This window comes from Ambystoma mexicanum, chromosome 6p, assembly GCF_040938575.1.
Source record: "Ambystoma mexicanum isolate Mex_15411 chromosome 6p, UKY_AmexF1_1, whole genome shotgun sequence".
In the NCBI taxonomy this organism is placed as follows: Eukaryota; Metazoa; Chordata; class Amphibia; order Caudata; family Ambystomatidae; genus Ambystoma; species Ambystoma mexicanum.
The window spans coordinates 860221654-860238081 of record NC_090935.1 but is presented as its reverse complement, the minus strand read 5'-3'; the positions used below and the strand labels follow the sequence as shown (position 1 = coordinate 860238081).

Genomic DNA, 16428 nt, shown 5'->3' with positions numbered 1-16428 from the left:
ATACGTTTAACTTGAGGACCGATGAAAAACCGGAATACTTGCAATTTGAAAAACGTTGCTCTAATCACCTCCTGTGGATCTTAACTGATATAGAACATTTTCTGTTGGCTTTTCTGCCGAATTCACTAAAAGGAACATTTTGTTGTTTGAAATTAGTCAGAAAAGAACATTTGATGCTCTTGGTAGAGTGTAGGTTTTAGAACTAACTGTATGAGCAAGAGAAATGATTTTTTGTTCGCTAATGAATGTTGTCATTTTCAGCATGAAGGCAGAAACATGCTGGATATATAGAGGCACGTGAATGTTTATCATGGGTCAGCAAGTGTAGCTTACACATATAGGGTTTTAGAAGATTTTATATAATGTGTTACCGTATTTTATAGACCCGAACTGGTGATGCAGTGGTGGTTTAAATTATTTTTATTTTCTCTATTCTCGCTTCTTGGATGTATTTGGACATATTACAAGTATATAGAATATACTTAGGAGGCATACATATATCTACAGGTCAAAACCAATCATTGTGGTTGAATAGAAAAGATTACAAAAGTGTGAAAAAGAGAACCTTTTGGAGTATCTTACTCATGTAGATAATGTTTGAGAATTCCAGCTAGAGTATGATACTGACGTATACTCCTCGGGTCTTGCAGTGTTGAAGTATCTGAAACAATTCAATACAGTTGAAAACAGATTTAATGGAAATATACGAAAAGCAGAAAAAGTTTATATATGTATCTTAAAATACTACAGCACAAACCAGAATCAAATAATTGCAACCGCAATTCAAAAGGTGCAACCGTGATGTGGAGAATAAAAACTATTGCCAGAGATACCTTAATAAAAGAAACATTTAGAACATGATTTCTGGGTGCCTGAGGCTCACTTGGTTGGATGTGTATAGCATCAAGATCACTACCATATAATCGAACATGATTTGAGGGATTAAGTTTACTCACTGGGCCTTCAGAGATTACAGAATTTGATGAGCGCAGAAACTCCTAAGTGATTCCGCTTCTGGTGAGAGTACCCTCACACTTCTCACACCGGACATCCATTTTGCACTGCTTTATGCTGGAGGCTAAGTGTTGCATTTGTGTTATTTTTCTACTGCAAACTTTGAGATTTCATTAAAGTGTGTGCATGAGGAAGCCTCAATCTCGTCTGTAGTCTACCATCAGTCATGGTACTAAACAGATTATCATCTGGTCTTTGGAAGTCTGGTAGATTGCAATGAACCTTAAAGTTCTATACCAGAGTTGTGTGAAAGCTTCAGAAGCATGTAGTAGAATCTTGTCACACAGTTCCACCCCCTCTTCTGGGGGATACAGGCATCTTAATCTGCTGGTATCAATGTATTTGAATTAAAGGTAGAGGGTTTCAAGCACGAGATGCTGCAGCAAAGCTCAAATATCCTGGTCATGGTGGTTCACAGGCCAATAACTTTTACCTCTCATTTTTCTTTGACCTAAAAAGAACAAGAAAGATTGAGTCAATTGGCATGGCACAATTGCATGATGTATGCAAACAAATAATGTTCTTTCAGTATATGGAAAGCTTAGCTTTCAAATGCCTTGTTGGGAGGCTTTGTGCACTCTGGCACCAGTGGGGCTCATAATCCATGAAGAGACTTTATTTCTTACTTTACGTATTGTGAAAATGAAGTACACACGTGCCTCAGCCACTGTCTGTGAGGATTATCCATGGGAATGTGAGATGTATCCAGGAACAAAGCACAATCCACACCCAGCCCTTTGAGTCCCCTAAATCCTTGTAGTAAAGGACAAAGGTAGAAAAGGATATCCCCTTGGCATAAGCACTGCCAAGTGACGCCTCTTATAAAACTTTCATTTCTGGACAGTGTGACGGGATTAGGGACTTGACCATATCAAGGGCGGAATGGGGACACTGTTCAGCCTGGGGCTGGAGGCCTACAGCTGTGCTTGACCGAGCCAGTCCTTCCCCCAGCAGCGGGGTGAGGGGGTTGGGAAGGCCCCAGTCTGTCGCCTCCCCCTTACACCCTCCTTATGTGCCTGTCCAGGTGGGAAGTAACACATTTGATCATCCAACACCTGCTGCACACCATGTTGGCTGGTGTTTTCTCTCTGTCCTTTCAGGACTACCGCATCCAGAAGTCCTTCGGGGGAAGGATGGCACATGCAACACACGGACAAGAGCTGCTGTGGCGAACAGAGTAGTGCGACTGGAGAGTAGAGTAGAGTAGAGTAGAGTAGAGTAGAGTGGAGGGTGAGAGTAAAGGTAGACGCGAGACAGGATAACAGCAGAGGGACAGGAGAGAGAGAAGGGGAAGAAATAGAAAGTGGGAGGAAGAGAAGGGGTAGAGTAGATGTTGGAGAAAGGAAGGTAAGCACATCAGGTTGAGGAATTCCAGAGCGTGAGAGGGGAAAAAGAGTAGCTGAGACCTGGGTGGTACAAAGGCACTAATTCCTGTTGCAAAACACATTACAGTTCTTGTGGGAGCTGTGGTGAACCGTGGTAATTAATCTCTTCTCCGCAAGGGGCAGGCATCCCCTTTGGGGCTAGAAAGGTGAAGCCACTATGCTTTACATCCACTAGGGGACAGTGCAAGGGGATATCACTGGGGATCACAACCCCACCCCCTTTAGAGGACAGTCAATCACTAAATGGGGATCTGTTATCCTCCCTTGAGCCTAGAAACTAACAGCTTTCTTGGTTACATGAGATTTAACAATTGTAATGACTGGCAAATGTATACAATAAAAGCTGGTGTGGTTTCTGACCCCTCCCAGACATCAAATCACCTGGCAGGCGTGCTGAAGGAAGGAAAAGCCAAGGGAACACACAGCAGCCCTGCCACGAAACCGACCGTAAAGGCCTGTTCCCGCAGATCCCAAATTGGAGAAGTATGCTAGCGCATGAGGGAGGGGCCATGCCCAGGACCGGTGTGGGGGACCTACAGAACAGCAGGAAGGGAGCCACATCTCAGAACCAGAGGAGGAAACTGAGGGAGAGCTGCTGCGCTGCCCTACAGGAACGCCCGCCCAGAGGAGCACCACTCAGAAATAGAAGGTACACACTTGCTCCAGGGAACCGGGTGGTGGGCAGAAGGGCCCCATGAGACCCCAAAGCAGTTTGAGGCACAGACCTCAGGGTCAAGTGAATGAAGGATTACCCCAAAGCAGGGTAAAAGCAACCTTACCCAAGGTGGGGTGAGAGAAAGCCGGACCCAAGGTGGGGCGAAAGAAACTAGACCCCAAGACGGTCTGAGAAATCGGCCCCAAGGTGGGGGTGAAAAACCAAAGACCCCAGGAAGGAGTCAAAGTCCAGACACAAGTAACTGGAAAGAGACTAAAGTATAATTCCTTTGTGGGGGGAGCCACTGGAAAGGGAGTACAGCAGAATTCCTGGGTGGAGAGCCCAGTGTATGTACAAACGAAGCAGAAGGTGTCCCAAAGACTACACTCCCTGGATACTCGGATAGCGGGTATGCGAAGTCAAAGAACAGAGACTAACTAGAGGCTGTGGCTTAACCCCACGGATGGGCGCAATCCTACAAGGGTAATGTGGTGTCCTGAATAGAACTGTATACAAGGGCAAGGAGCCCCTGTCTATTGAGTGAGACATTACAGTGGGGTCAGAAACCAACCACCGTTCCTGTTTGGGCAACAGCCCTTTGAATACTTACGGCTGACTCCAATGCTGAGAGAAGACATCTGTGGCATTCGGCCATGGAAACTCGTGACTGCGAAATGCTGTATGGGATGACGATAAGCGACAAACCACCGAAGTCAAATTTGCACTGTGGGTCAACGCATAAAACCTTAGATCACATCTGGATTTCCAATAACTTGTGGACCGATATCGAGGACCTAGACATTTGTAAGTCCATCAACAGTGACCATGAACGTCTGGAATTTTCCTGGATGCTCGATAGATTTACACCTGACGGAATACTTGAGACCACCGTCGAAGTCAATCATGGTGGGAACAGATTGAGAATAAACGCAGCCCAACTAAACATGCTACCTCAAAACATACAGTTCGGAAATCTTTGCCCAAGAAGCAAAATACATTTTGCGCCGATGCTAACAAAATTTCATGTTGATATCTTCTCAAGTACGGAAACATGAATTTAGCCTCAATGTATTTCATAAAAAAAAGAAGCTGCGAAAAAAGATCTAAGGCAACTCTTGAAACGACTGGGCTGCAATGCCGATCCTGAAATCCAAAAAGGAAATTGAGATATAGAAACTGGATGAAATCATTTTCCTTAATAAGAGATTAGGAAAGAGGCGAACATATGATAAACCTGATCCTGCATCACAAGTCAAGAGAAATTTGGAAGAGTTTAAACTATGGCACTCTAAATCAAGAGGTGATGCAGTCAAATGGTATTTCGGGGATGAAATGGGAAGAACATTTTCGTAATGTATTTGGTACCTCATCTTCTCGTGGAAATGTCCCGATCGCAGCCTGCACTGAAAATTGAGATGTGATTGAGAGTGCCGAGGACATCGCTTTTGTAATTCAACATCTAAAAAATTCGAGAGCAGCCGGACCTCGCGGCATCACGAACGTCATGCTGAAAGAAAAAAAGAGCAATGGTCCTGTTTTATCGCATACCTGTTCGTTGAGATTAGTTCGGTGAAAGAAGTACCCTGCTCGTGGCGAACAACGATCATCATTCCTGTGTTTAAGAAGGGTGGTCTGGACGACGCCTCAAATTATCGCCCGATTGCCCTTCTCGAGACCATTGGAAAAATGTTCGCAACATGTTTGCAACGATAATTATCGAGATGGACAAACTGTGCAGGTCTGATGGACTGTCGACAAACCGGTTTTACAAAAGGTGTGGGACGGAGGTAAACCTCCTAATATTAAATTTGCTTAAATTGGAGACGCTGAAAAAAAGTCAAAACTCTTTCTGGCATTCATCGACATGCGTCAAGCCTTTGACTCAATAAATCGAGCCAAATTGTGGGGAAAGTTGTCCAAGTGGCAGTGTCCACTGTCGTTACTACAACGGTTGATAGCCCTACATTCTAACACCACAATGCGCATGCAAACAAACGGCCAGGGTGAGCTATCAAATGAAATCTCTACTAATAAGGGTGTGAAACAAGCTTGCCCTCTGACTGCGTTATTGTTTAAACTATTCATCGCAGACATCGCAACAGCACTTGAAGTTAAATGTTTCCCGCCAAAAGTGAATGGTCAACACCTTAGTTGGGCAATCTATGCTGACGACATTGTGTTAACGGATCACACACAGATTGGGCTACGGAGGCTTCTTGTCAGATTCCAAGCATACTGCGAGGAAAATGAGCTGAGAATAAATGAAAAGAAGACCAAGATTCTGACCATTGGCAAAGTAATAACCAAGAAGGACCATGCATTTAAGTGGTCAATTGGTCATGAGAAAATAGAAAATGTTTCTTCTATTCACTATTTAGGAATACTTTTTAACAACTCAATAAGAGAGTGGGACTGGTCGCTGGACCTAAAAAATCGCATGGACGGTTTTGCACTACAGGGAGCTTGTATACATGCCGAATATGGCAAATTTACAGTAATCCTAGTGTTGACATTTTATAAGCAGAAAGTGGTCCCAGCGATTAGTTTTGGTGCCAAAGCAGGGTGGAATTTAAACTTTCAATGTTGGGAAACGCTAGAAGGAAAGTTCTGGAGACGTGTCCTCAGTCTGCCTTCAAACGTTTCTATAAAAGCGATCAGGCAGGAGCTAGGTCTTGATTGCTTATATGCCACGGTGCTATGGAGATCCTTTACAACGTTAAGGAAAACAAATTTGAATGATCCCGCGCCTGCATATCGAATTTTGGCTTCAACACTACAACATCCGCACGAAAGTATTCTGAGCTGTTGGGTTGACAAAATAAAATCAATTGTTGACACCGCCGAAATAAAGTGGGAGACTGTGATGGCTACTCCGCAAACAGCCAAAAAAAACTGCGCCTGTAGAGTTGGTTACAGAATATTAAAAACCAGGCAGATCTGAAGTCCTCTTTGTATCTAGGTCTAGCGGCAAATAGCCTAGAACGTTTACCAAAATATCTCAAGAAATTTCTGTCTAGATATCACTGCAAAAAGTTTTTGAGACTACGGCTAAATGCATATCATACAAAAGATGTACTGTGGATCAAACATGACATTGATACAACTGACATCTGCAGATTCTGCTCGACCGCTGAAGAATCCTTGAAACACTTGATAACGGAATGCGTGGAGCTAGTAAATGAGAGATCATTTTTTTAATGTTTTTTTTATTAGGGAAATATGCTCCTGTGAACAATAATATCGACGAGTGGTGGTTCACAATGCTTTCAAGTAACAATGTCTATCGAACCTGTGCGGTGATTGATTTCTTGGATAAGATTGTACCCAATGAGGGGAAGCTGTGAACACTCAGTGATGTATAGGACTGCTGTTTTGTAATAAAAGTTTGAATAAACTAAATGTTACAATTTAAAAAAAAAAAATGTTTTGGTTAGGTTATTTGCTTTGTATAAAGTGGTAGGGACAGACGTCTGGCCGGAATGTTTGAGCGGTGTACTTGAATCAATGTGTAAGTCTTAAGAAAATCACTCCTAAATTCCTATTCTTTCTTTATATTCGGGCCAAGTGATTTAGGGCCTGCCCAGGTTTTCGAGAGCTTAAAAATAAAGTAGCGCTTAACGAAAAATGCCATCTTGGCCAACTTCTGATTCTGACTTGCCACACACCCCATGTTGGGATACACCCAGAATACCCTGAAGGGCGTTTGATGGCTAAGGCTGTTGCCGATTTGCTTTTACTGTTTGCCAGTGAGACTCTTGGGGAGCCCACAGGAAAGAGACAGAGACACGCTAGGTGGAACCTCTTTAAATTTAAAATAAAATCCCTTGACCTTTCTTTAAGAGTTGGTGTATTTTTGTGGACATATGCGACGCTCACTGGCTCAGGAGCCAATGGTTAAAAGAAACACCCAATTTCCAGTTTCCTCTTCCTTGTTTCTCTTGGGCCTGTGGATTACCCATAAAATGTAATTCTTATATTTCTGACCAGATAGAGGAGCAGTGGCAATCTATTATTTCTCCGGGTACAGTGTATTTAGGACTAGACGCTAATTCTTTTAGCCAAATGAATTAAAAAAATCCCAAAAAGTTGTATTGAATTACAAATGCGTTATGTTGACATCAAAAAGCCGTAAGGACCTCATGGATGCTTCAGCGTTTTCAAAGTCAACATTTCCTCGGCCTCCAGGCTGTCTTATAGCATCTTTCAAGTTGCATATTGTGTCTGATGGCTTCTGGCACGGCCAGTCCTTATTCTTGGCCTCCGCATGAACAAGATGTTGAGGAGTGTTGTGGGATGTATTTACCCATGCATCCGAGCCATACCTCAAAACTGTGCAGTACTGACATGGAAAACATCATGATGGCCAGAGCTTCCCAGAAAATGCACAGGGAAATGCATGAAGAATAGGCTGCCACCCATTTTTGCCGATGTTATGGGCACAGAAGGACACTGCCTAAAACCACCATTGGACTACCCACACAGTAGTCTGAAACCATTGGGAATGGCAATGCTGATTGCCAAAAGCAAACCCATAACTGTTGGGAATTCATTTTCTTAAATCCCAAAAAGGGGTGCAGTACCAGTACTCACCACTATCCAAAAGCCGGCGTTTTAAAACACCAGATTTTACTTTTTTGTGTAAAACTGAATAAGTGAACCCAAGGCAAGCCAAAGAAAGACTTACTGAGAGGTGGATACAATGTAAAGTTATATTCTGAAGTGACTTGAAGGTTTATAACAAGACTGGCTTAGCTGTGGATTTCAGCAGTTTAAGTAAATTTGGACTGAAAGACACTACAAATCTAAATGTTTAAAAGAAATGAGTGACCTACTTTGAGTGTCACATAGGTTGCAATTGTTTAAATGTCATAGTTTTGAACTTAGAATCAGCATTCTAGCTGCATATGTAAAAAAATGTCTTGACTTAAACTGGGGAACAAAAAGTGACATTTTATCTGAAACTTGGCTTAAGGAACTGAATTCTGCCTGGCAACTACCCCCATCCGGAGTGAAACTTGAGTCACAGCTGTGTTCCCAGGCCTAGCTGCCCTTTTGCTGCTCACACCAAAAGGGATATGACACTTCCCTGATTGAATTACCTGGGCTCTGCAGGAAATTGAACAAAGCCCTGTCCTGACTCAGGCAAATGTTTTATTGGCGGGAGTCGTAAATGGAGCTTCCTCTTGGCAGAAGCTGGGAGTGGCAGGGTCTCGGAGCTTGCCAGAAACTGGAAAGACTGGTTTCTGTACCATGTGACATGAAAAGACACACCTCTATAGCCAGAATATGGTTCTAGAAAAAGATGAATAACTCATAGAGCGGACATGTGAAAATTGTATAAATGACACCATAATTCTTGTGATTTTTCTGCCCACATTTTAAGAGGTTTTTAGAACTGGTGGCATGTTCAGGGGGGTTTTAGCGGAAAAGAGGATATTACTCAAAATGTGTGCATGTGAAAAATCTGACACTTCATCAATTAATGTCCATACTCCTTGCGCACATGTGTGTAAATTTGGGTCAATGTCCGGAATTGCAAAATCAGTTAAAAAGTGAAATATGTGCCATTTCTGAATGCAAGCCCCCAGGAAGAGCAAAGTTTGGACAGGGTATATCTCCTGTGATATGTGATGTGTGCATGTAATTTTAAACCAATGTTTACCTGTGCAAATATGTCTTTTGTTATCAAATATAGAATGTGTGCAATTTGACTGGGGAGTGTCCTCTCTGCAAGCCATAAAATGACATCGCTCTGACTCACAGTTCCTTCCCCAATCAAATGAGAAATGGAAGTTTGACCAATTAGAAGCTGAGAGAGAGGTAGGGTCAGTGATGCTAGAACACACCCACATTCTAAACACATAAAAGCAGACAGACAGGACAGATAGGGACATTCATTTTCCACTTGCAGCTGGAAGCTCTGCCAAAATTCCATATTTTACCTCCATCAACATCCAGAGATCCAGACTTCAAATCCCTCAATCTCCAGAATCCAGAAGCAGTGCTGTACCCAGAGAGAGAGAGCAGAGCTGACCCAGGCCAATGTTAGCAGAACCAGAGAGAGCTGACCCAGATCACTGTGAAGTGCAGAGACCAGAGTCCCGTCTAAAACCTGACCAGATCCATGGCGAGGCCCATTTAACTCAAGAATATAGTGTGAGTACCTAGCAAAACTGTGCAGAACCAATCTCTTAGTTAAAATAATATAATTCAATCCTATTTTAATCTAAGTAGAACTGTCTCCTAACTGTCACCTGTCATTTGTAAAGCTGTCACTTGTCATTTTCTAGTTGCAAGCTGCACTTGTCTTTTTGAACTTTAAAATTTCAAATCTGAAAAACGACCTTTATTTAATCGCTCATATCTCCATGACCGTTTGTGCTAGAGACTTGCAGTAACTTTCATCTGGAAGCTGAGATCCTAGGCTTTCTTAGGACCCCAAAACGATAGTGATAGTCCTTGTAGTTCTTCTGTAATAGCGCTCGGCGCATTCGCAAATTTAGCCGCGATTTGACATTTTACCGCGATTTGCAAATTTCTCCACGTGTGAAAACAGAAGCTGCTGCTTGCCTTTCATTTGCCAGAAATTCGTTTAACCTGCTAATCATTCCTGAATCATTGCAAGAGTGAGCCTGGACTAATATTAACTAGATACCACTCACCCTGAACCTCTGAAAGGGAATTAAAAGCATTTCCAGCATATTTCTCATCCATTGCTAGCACATTTAAAAGCATTTTGCCTGTGTTTTCAAAACTCCTATCTGTTTTCTTTAAGCGTGCTTGGGGGGGATTGAACTGAATTACATTGATTGCATTTCTGAGAACTGTGTGCTTTCCTCCCATTTCCTTGCATTGCATAAAGAGGGGGGGGGGTGAATTGTCCAAGAAAGTGATTACATTGTTTTGCTGAAATCCTATCAAGTTATTTTCTGTACTGCATTTCATTCCACATTGCATTCATTTGAAACCATAAAAGTATTGTTGCTATCTTATCCATCCTATAACCACTCATTAGTGATTATCAAGAAGTGTGCTAGTGCCAGACTATCCATTATTGATTACTGATCAGATTAAGTGTGATATTCAATTATTAATTTATTATAAAGTGTGATAGATATATATTGCTTTACTTCTCAAATAAACCTTTTAATTTGCAAAACAGAACTACTTCTTGGCTCAGTGGGGTCAGGAGGATTCCAAGAGAGGGGTGTTATATAGGGGTAGTCATCCAGAACGCATGAACTGGACATAAAGATATATCAATAAGGGTTTTCATTCAGTATTATAGACTAGGCGTTGACTTAGCTGTAGTGTTGAATTGAATCCTCTTACAGTGTCTGTGCCACTAGATATGGAGTTTGTGGGAGAAGATCTCCCTCTACTACAGACCTCCCTCCCAAGCTCAGTCAAGCTGTACAGCACCTCTGTCCAGTCTCCTGAAAGTGTCCAACGGGTTGGCTTTAGGTGGCCTGGCTGGTGCCAGTGCAGGATTCCTTCTTACACGACCCTTCTCTTGGGCCAAAGTATGTCATTGTGGCAATAAACACTTGTGGGTAGGGGCTTGTATGATGGTGTAGAAGCTTAGGACACTGACTATGTGCTTGGTAATGTGGTCTCTGGAGAGACAACTATTCAGATAGCTTTGCCTGCGAGTAATGAAATTAATTTTAAATCTTCTCCCTGAAAGTTTGTATTTGTTATCTTCCTGTCTCAAGAGGAAGTCATTACAGGTCACTTGCCAGAGGCGTTAACTTACAGCGAAATATGAGTCTGTTCAATCTTTTCATAGTGCAATTGGATTGCTCTTACCCAACATGCTACATCCTAGAACCAGAAAGCATAGTTTCCCTGTTCAGCAAAGTAACATAAACAGCAAAATGTGAAATGAAAACATTGCTTCAAAACAGAGTTAGAAAAAAGTCTAGAAGAAGAATTGTAGTCACTAGTTCACCCTTTTGAAAGGTTAACTGGTGAGTAAAGCCTGTACATTTTAGAAACAAAAGATCCAACTTGAATGCACATACATGAATATAGGAAGGAATGCACCTTTCTCTAGTCAGATGTAGCAGTGGGAGGGTGGAGTGGAGCAACAAAACACAGCAGACCCAAAGCAAAGTTTCATACTTTATTCAAAAGCAAGTTAGTTGAGATAGATTCCTATGTTGGGTCGAGTGGTTTATCTTCAACCCCTCGAAATACCTATCCAGGAATACTATCATCTCTCCATGCCCGTGTCCATATGGGTAAATGGCGTCCTAGATCTATTTCTTTGGGGATAGTGAGCTCCCCCTGCTTCTCTTGGCTGAACCAAGTCTCTGGTATTTAGCACTGTTCCTTGCTCCGATTACAGTTGCAAGAATACAGTGTCCAGCTCACTATTGTGATCCATACAGGAGAAAAGTGTCTGACCTATTACTTCCTGATCTGTGGTTATAGTGCCCCCGTTGATTCTTCAAGGATATAGTGCCCTTCTCACTATTGAAAAATATTGTGCGTGCCCTTACTACTGGCAAACTGCTCTGTTTCCTTCAGGGCGCTAAGGGGATCCATCTTTTAGGAACTTCTTGGCCTGAGTAATTGGGCCAACCTTTGCATTTCACTTTGGCCCTCCAAAAGTTTCCTCCCCCGGATCTCTTACTCTTTGTTTGGGTCCATCACATTGATGGATGTGGTTAATTATGTTATTTTCCCCTCCTGCTGCAGGCCCACAGCTCCTCGAGCTTCTGAAAGGCTTGGTGGCCATCTTGCCATCCCTGTGGCCTGCCTCTGCGCTTGATTTCCTCTCCACGATGCTGAGCTTTCCGAACCCATTGCCGCTGGCATGGCTTGCAGAGATGCTCACGAGGATACCAGCCCCTGAGTGGAGATCCATGAGTGCACACTGCAGCAGAGTACCCTCTGTTCTCTGCATCAAGTGCCTATTTGCTGCTTCCCTACAGGGAGCTGTGATGTGCAGCACACCCAGGTGTCTCTTCTCCTGCAGCGTTCTATAGAAGTCTGTCCATGCTTAGGAGGCAGTCTCCCTGGTCGTTCTTCAGGTTTCATGGGATTAAACGCCAAACTCCTAGGCCTCATCACTCCTAGCAGGAAATGGCCAAGGACGTGGCAGCGGCTTTGGGATGGATTTAGGGATCTCACTTTGTTACAGAGGAGTCTGGCTGTACCTAACCCAGAAGAGGGACCTCTGGTTTGAGTCTCTATGGATATCATTTGGCTCTGAGGCACGCTTGCATTTAACACCATTGTTCATCTGCAAAACATGAAATGCTGCAGCTCTGAATGATTGAGATAATCTGCTGGTACTTGGAGCGTTTCCTTTTTATATATGGGCGCAAAACACTGTGTATACCAACCATGTCGTACAAAGTAAGCACTTTAAACCGTTTGTAGTATTATTGTCTGTGTTTGAGGGAAAAAGTCTAATTGACCTGAAGTACCCATGCAGCTCAGTCTGTGGCGAGCATGAAAGATGCGACTCCTACATGAGCGCAGAACTTCAGATGTCACCACCGTTTATGGGGTGCTGTTTGGGACTAGGTCCTGGATGAACTTCACATAATATGACCAGTTATCATCACCCCGTAACATTTCAGTGACCCGTGAATTTTTGTTGGCCATTCTGAGCGTGCGAATCTCACTGCACGCTCGCGGTGGCATCTGTGAGCCTGCCTAAACTTGCAGTAGAATTTGTACATTTCTGTATCTTGGGTTGACCGATGAATTCTTTTTTTGAACAAATATTTTCCTTCTATTTCTGGCAATCTCAAGATAGACTAGGTTTAAACAAAAATAATGCTTTTATAAAGTTTTCTGTGATGCAACTCTCTAATAGAAATACAAAAATATTATTTTTATCGTCCAGGTCATGAAATTATACTGCAGGTTCACGAGTCTTCCACTCCTTGTGCAAGACGAAGACAAAAAATACCACTTATAATTATTATCATGGGTAGGCTAAAAAGACATATTGCGATGTTCTGTGGAGGCCATTTAGGCCCTCGTAGGAAAGTCAGGCATGCTGGTCCCTTGTAATGATACACCTTGGAGATTCAGCACCTTAAGTGAAGTGATTTTGGCATTTGTAAGCATAAACTCTTCTCCAACCCCCCGGCGCCCCCACCCGGGCTGGAGGGATAAAATTAAGATAAATGCGGCCATGGAAAGCAGTCAACCATGAACATAATTGGAGCAGTTCAAATGTTCAAAATATTCTTTATTTGGAGTCTATTGGGTGGGACCCCCAGGTATGCCACAGCGGTGCTGGAGGTCCATGGACTTGGAGGGCCCAACACCCTCCCCATAATAAACTGAGGACTTGGTCAATGGCAAGTACACACTACAGTTTATTGCAAATAAAACCAATAGGGATCAATACACGAACCAGGAAGATTCTGGTACATCTCGAAAATTACAATGCGTGCTTCCCCGTTTTGTTGTGATATTACATCACCTCCTGGGCCCTTTCTCCAAAAACCTATCAGTATGAGGGATTGGGTATTTTAGCATTCTATAACCTCTACAGTCTCCTATAGATGTTATTCTATTGGCTCTAAATTCAGGTGGCTGACCTGTCCCATCCCAAAAGAACTATCTTTTACATTGTTGCAGAGTAGTGGCTTTACCATTGGTTTGTGCCCTTTGCCAGCCACTCCTGGAATACTAAACTGTGATTGGTTAGAGCTGATCCCTCCCTCCCCCCCAGGCCTGAGACTCGATCGAGTTCTCGGCTTGCTGTGCACCTCTTCAAGGTGATGCAAATGATTATGTCTGTATTGTAACTTGTGTATACCATCGTTGGCTATGAGATAATTCTCCTTACGTTGCAACACTTGTTGAAGTCTGCGTCTGGCTTGCTGAGATCGGTGCTGATTTTCCACCACGGAAGACTGTCCATTGCCTCATTCGGCTGTACCATGTGTTTAGAGACCATAAAATAGAGCTCTGCAGCTCCCAATTATGATGATGTATACTGTTTCTCTGCAGCTGGTCCCCTTGTTGTCTGCAGATTGGAATGTGTCCTCGTATCTCTGACCTTGGCTGTGGTTCTGTCTTGCATGTCTTGTTTTCTGTGCAGCCTGAGTCAGCTCGGCTCGTCTCATGTTCAGTGGCTTGAGGCCTGCTGCAATTTTCCTAAACCTTTTAATGCGGTTTCTAAATTATCCATGCTATGCCACGTTCTCTATATGTTAGTCACACTTGGCCCTTTCAGGTTCCTTATTTATCCATTTAGTTCCATAGGATTATTCGCGTTGAGCATCTGCAAGCTTGTGCCTTGCGGTTCTGCTTTACTGCATTTGGCTAATGATGCTAATAAAAGCAATGACGGTGTGAATCTGTCCTCTAGCTATAGAACTGTGCGCTCATGTTCTTCATGTATACGAGTGTCTGTCTGTGTGGTGCAATGTGGACTGCGAATGTGCTTCATGTGTAACGGTGCTATGTCGTGGTATCAATAGAGACGTCAGCATCGTGACTTCTTGGTGCTCAGTCGAGGCTGTCCATATAGACATCTCTGTCCACGATCACAGGCTCTTCTCCAACACATGGGATGGTTTGCATTGTATTTGGTCGGCATGGCTGGCTGAGAGGATACCTTTCAGTTTACTTGTCAATCATTGGTGCACTGGGATTCGTCTGAAAAAAGATGGGTAGCTGCGGGCATTCTGGCCCTTTGCTTCATCATAAACTTAGGAGGCGGAGGGGTGGTCTCGGGACCCCTGGGACCCACTCTTCAAGTCCATGTTTCTCTACACTTTCTATTGCACAGTTCCTCCATTTGTTTTAACTAAAAAATGCAGTCTGTTTCCGCTCATAGGATGAGAACCCAGGTACATCAGCCAGGCACCAGCAATGTGGATGAATATTTCATTCACTCCATTAGGTTGTTTGCAGTCCCCCAATATTAAGAAGCTAAGCACAGGTGTAGCGTCAGTGTGATCAGCAATCTTGTGAGCTGGAAGATGTTACATCTCAAAAAGTACTATTTTAGGTTTTGCCATGAAGGCCACCACTAATGCATAGAGCCTGCGTTTTTACCATTGGGAGTACGGGTGACTAGCTATAAAGATAAAATGGTCACATTCATTGACAATGTTGGTTTCAGAAAGGAATCTGAGGAAAATGGATAACCCACGCGATAATACTGCATTGCTTTGAAAATAATGGTGCATATTGAGAGAGAGAGAACAAATATGCAGATAGACAAACTATGCACAACCTGCAAATCCTAGGATGCACGTAGCTGAACCTGCTTGTGAAGCCGTGCATCTGCAGATTGCTGGTAGGGGGTGTGATGGATTAAGGTTCTGGTGTGGTTGAAAGCGCATCCCTATTTCACGCAGAAGTGCTTTTCAACTGTGGGGGCGCTGCAGGCATCTCATCTCCCCTATCAGAACGACTCATACAGGCCCTCATGGAAACGGGGCCCCCACCATCCCTTATCCTACATGGATTCAGGGCCGCTACTGGCCCTTAGCCCACATGGATTCAGGTACCCTACCGGCCCACATGGATTCAGGGCCCCTTCTGGCCCCTAGCTCGCATGGATTCAGGGCCCCTACTGGCCCCTAGACGCATAGATTCAGGGCCCCTAGCCCGCATGGATTCAGGGCCCCTACCGGCCCCTAGCCCGCATGGATTCAGGGCCCCTACCGGCCCCTAGCCTGCATGGATTCAGGGCCCCTACCGGCCCCTAGCCCACATGGATTCAGGGCCCCTACCGGCTCCTAGCCCACATGGATTCAGGGCCCCTACCGGCCCTTAGCCCACATGGATTCGGGGCCCCTACCGGCCCTTAGCCCACATGGATTCAGGGCCCCTACCAGCCCTTTAGCCCACATGGATTCAGGGCCCCTACCATCCCTCTATCCCACATGGGTTCAGGGCCCCTGCCAGCCCTTAGCCCATATGGGTGCAGGGCTTCTGCCAGCCCTTAGTCCACATGAGCCAGTTGGTTATTGTAAAACTGGGTTTCTGTAATGCGCCCGCCTCATGGCTGTACAAGTGCTGGATAGCAGCCTGGCGCTTGCGACTGGCTCATCTTAAGCCTCTTTTTAAAATCGCGGACTTGTGACGTGATATTGTGAGTGCAGTATTGCGAGGGGCAAAGGGGCCCTTAGAAGTGGAGCTCCAGTTCCTTGTAAATTGGCCCCAGTTTGTTTCCTTTTGGTGTACAAAGCAAAGACACGGCCAGAAAAGGCTTTGCATACCTGTGCAAGAGGGGGCGGGGGGGCTACTGGCACATGGTTTGAGGTCTTGGAAGTCGAACCAAATCCGTTGTGTGCATGTCTTCACAAAAACGTCTATCTTCAGTTTCATAATTTCATTTTAAGGTAAGCGGCCAGTGATCAGCAGCCATCGGCATATTCTGTAGTG

The 16428-nt window shown here is 44.0% G+C and overlaps 1 protein-coding gene across 1 annotated transcript in view; it reads left to right on the top strand.

Moving 5' to 3' along the window:
• FBXL17 (F-box and leucine rich repeat protein 17) overlaps positions 1-16428 on the top strand; it is a 2179700-nt gene that overhangs the window by 157612 nt on the left and 2005660 nt on the right. The window lies entirely within an intron of this gene.